Genomic DNA, 4279 nt, shown 5'->3' on the forward strand with positions numbered 1-4279 from the left:
AACCGTTTGGCTTTTGGCCTCTGACAGCTGCTGTCACACCACGCGGTGCGCGCGCAACGCGTCGCTTCGAAACCTTCGAAACGCTAAATTTTATGCTTCATGGGTTTGAAACTTCAGGAACGCTTCGACCAAGGTGAGTATTGATGGTATATTGATTGAAAACCTCGGGTAGAGAGTTTTTGAATCACCAAATTTATTTTTTAAGCACCACTTAACTATGTTTAATTACCAACTACAAATGTATAAGGCTACGTTAGAATTGAAAAGTAATAAGTTCATTAAAGGTCAGTTAATCTCACCGCGCATTCTTTACCGGCAAACTGACAAATGACACAAACAGAAGAAGATGCACCCAAGGAAAAATTTAGTTGTATAACAATTTATCAAGCGCGTATTCCGTCGGTATTAGCTATACGGTGGCTGAATAAACTACTCTTAAACAAAATCGTTTGTTGGACAGCGAAACCAAACCTTCCGGAGAAAAAGTGGTACCTGGAAGCTGGAAGCGCTGGACTATGCGGAATTGGAGCAACTGCACTATATTCTTATAGGAAACGCGAAAGTTCTACCAGATTCGCGTTGACGGCATTAAACGATCTCTTGCACTCTCATAAAAATGCCCGTATGTAGGTGTGGGTGAAAATCTGCCAAAATGTTTCGATCTCTTGCGCTCTTTAAGAAATTCCTATTTCGCTTCACCCCTACAGTAAACTTTTGGAACACGCACCACTATCAGAAGTGATCGTCATTGTTTGACTAATAGCATTTGTCCAGCCCGGTGATGAACTTTGGATGAAGTACACTACTGCGCTGGGAGTTGTTCTCCAAATACCAGAGGGTTTTAACAGCCCTCTTTCGAAGAACCTTAATCTTTTATTGAGAATCGCCAGACGTCGGCCCAACACGTGTTCCGAGTCTTCTTTTTCTATGCCACAGAAGCGACATATATCATCTTGAAGTTTTCCCATTAGCTTCAGATGATGTCAGCTCGAACAATGTCCTGTTATAAGAGCAGTATAAATGCTTAGATCTTTCTTTGAAAGCTTCAGGATTTTGCGAGTCATTCCCAACAAACATTTTTGTTTAAGAATAGATTATTCAGCGATTGTACTGCTAATTCCCATGGAACAAGTGCTTGATAAGCTATTATACAACAAAAATGTTACTTGGATTGAAACGTTTGGAGAGATAAACCGTTTCGACTGACTAGCATTGAAAGTGTTTGTTGTCGCGAGCAACATTTAGTTTGGCTAGAGATGGTCTTAGCCGGTGGTTTTGCCTGCTTGCCCAAAGTCTTTTTCCGACTAGGTCGTACTCCGAAATTGGATGTGATATTCACTCGTGCTGATCGTGCTGATTCACTTCACTACTGGTATGTGGGAAACTGTTCCCAGGAAAACTTAACTTTATTGAAAAAAATTACAATTGTCGTCTTAAAGCTACGCGTTGAATAATCGATGGATACTTATGTAAAGCATCCCAGAAAAATTTACTTATATACTATGTCCCTTTAGATACCAGACTTTTCTTCAAATATCTATAATTTTCATTTATTTTCCTTCTGGAGTCTAACGGGTGCTTATTCTAAAACACTATAATTGTTTGAACACTGCTCATTGCGCCCTAACGATAAAAAGAGAAAGAAATTCTAAATGCGACAAATGGGAGTGGTTTAATCTTTCATGCCCTAAGCAGGTAGTCTAATCAGTACATAATCCCTGCACGAGATGGTTTTTCAGATTCCTTTTCATATTCTGATTTTCCTACTCCTGATCAGATGGATCGTTTTGCTGGCTTGTTTATTTTTTACATCGTTGGCGCGTCTAGCTAAGCAGCTTGTTTGCTCTACCTCTGGAAGCGATAATGCCTCCAGCTAAGTTATTTATTTTTATCATTCCGCTCTAGCAGCGACATTCCGGGGCCCGTAAATCATCCTAGATTTACTAATTAATTTGTTGTATTTTTGGATATAAATATGCTTCGGGTGCAGCCGGCAGATCGGCCTCCCTTGGTGCACTTTCAATATGTAGACTTATTTCATTTGTTTCATTCTTTTGGGCCATCCTTCTCATTGAATCTCGGTGGGACAAGAAGCTCGTTAGTGAATCCCAAAATGATGCTATAAGTTGCCAACCGAGACCGTATATATCATATAATATACGTCCGTGCATAAAAGTATCAATTACAAATTTAATTATCCTACCAATCATGTATATTCCAATAAATGTAGAAGTTATATTCCCCAGCCAAGTTGACCAGGACATCAACTTGCTCCAATATTTTTCGATGACGTTTTCAACTATCCTACTTGAAACAAGCGCATCGAAACGAAATCCTTGAACATCGGGTCGCTGACCAACTAGGATTTTGTGTAATACGTTAGACGCTATACGTCTGTCTCCCTGTTCATATATCATATTCCTCATTTTTTCAACACTGTCCGCATCATATACTCCACTTTGCATAAGATTTGGTAGCGGCGTGTAGGACCATGTAGTAAGAATATCCGTTGCAAGCTGTAACGGAGCGGTAGTCTCTCGTATACGACTATCTGTGGTATACCATCTACCACCGATTCGAAATTTGGCAGGGAGTAAAGGTGTGCAATCAATTTGCGTCCCTCTAATTTGCAGAATTCTGGTCACAGGTGATATAAACATTGATTTGTTATTATAATTTACTGGTATCTCTTGATAGCAGTTTTCTTCCGACCTGGGCATTACGTAAACTGGTTTACACTCCAAAATGTGTAAAACTTCACCTGCTACAACGGCCGTATATCCGGACCGCTTAATTATACTAGAAACAAATTCCGTAGGAGTTAATCGTGCTAATGTTAATCTTGTTTCCATTAGCGTTTTATCGACTTTACATATTTCAGTCATAACTGTATTGTAAAGTTCAGTCATGCTCTGACCAATATAATGTTCGACGATTGTTATTTTTGAGTTGAAGTATGTAAACAAGTCAAAATTTCTACCTGATGTAGATCGTCTAATAAAGGGAGAGTTGAAGCCAACTACTTCTACTATTAATATTCGCGGGTGATCAGTTGTAAAACCAACATTACCACAAATTTTCGTTTGCTCCCTAGCACGAATAGAAAACAAATTCGACTTGGAGATTGTGCTGTAGATAACATTCGTCGCTTTACGACCTTCGTATTTATTTTCGTTTTTAGTTTTGTTTACTGTACCCTCGTAAATAACTTCGAACTCAGTTTCTTCGCATTTTTTATTAAAGTTTACGTCCCAGGTGATGTATCCGTCTTCTGAATCTAAACATCGTCCTTGGGAATAAAAGCAATTTATACCGTTTCTCAAATATACAGTATCGCTTTCGAAGTCAACTGTTGCTACATAATCTTGTAACGTTATCTCATACTCGTAAAAAACCAATGCATTCTCCCACGTATATTCGGGTGTCCAATGCCTCCCGCCTACACAACTACTTCCAGAAACGGAACCCACAATGAGTTTCTCACCTCTAACTGTAGAGTTTCGTTTTAGTTCGCGAATCGTATGAGTGTCTGTAAGTGTCACTCTATTAAGTTGATGTGAAAGTCTACATTCTTCTGCAGTAAACTCTTTCACCATGTAAGCATAACCCCTCTCGAATTCAGATGTATGCGAATGCATACCACAATGCTTAATTCGGCGCTTCATTATCACCTTGCATTGGAATACATGTATTTCGCTTTTAACATTACGTTGCAAGACCTGTATTTGCACTTCTTCCGTCGTTAAATTGTTGGAAGGTGGAATACAAGATGCTACATCTAATAATGAATAACTCGTTAAGTTAACTTCAGGATTGCCGCAGTCATAAGCGATTAGCCCGGAACCTTCATAGGAAAACACGGATCCGAATGCCGCACATATAATGTAAATAAGCATAAGTAAATTACCCCACGTCCAGGGTCTAATTATAGCTTTTCTCTTACGCTTTGGTTCGGGTTTTGAAATTTGAGCTGCAATTCGTTTCACTACGTCAAGGTCAGTGCACCTTCTTTTCCCGTATTCGTATGGTTTAAATATTTCGGTTGGCGTTCTTCTTACTACACCAACAAAGTTATGTTTATTGCCTGCACTTGACTTTACAGCATGCGGCTTCCTAGAACTTTGCTCTTCAAAATTTTGCTTTATTGTTTGTTTGAGTTCAACGCTCAAATCTTCTTCTTTTGCGGTACCTCCCTCTTCACTCGGAGGGTTTACATCTAGTACGGCTAACTTAACAACGGGTCTTTTTAATATTCCTGTCGTCGTTCTGATTGTGGCCG

The sequence above is a fragment of the Sabethes cyaneus genome, chromosome 1 (genome assembly GCF_943734655.1).
Source record: "Sabethes cyaneus chromosome 1, idSabCyanKW18_F2, whole genome shotgun sequence".
Taxonomy (NCBI): domain Eukaryota; kingdom Metazoa; phylum Arthropoda; class Insecta; order Diptera; family Culicidae; genus Sabethes; species Sabethes cyaneus.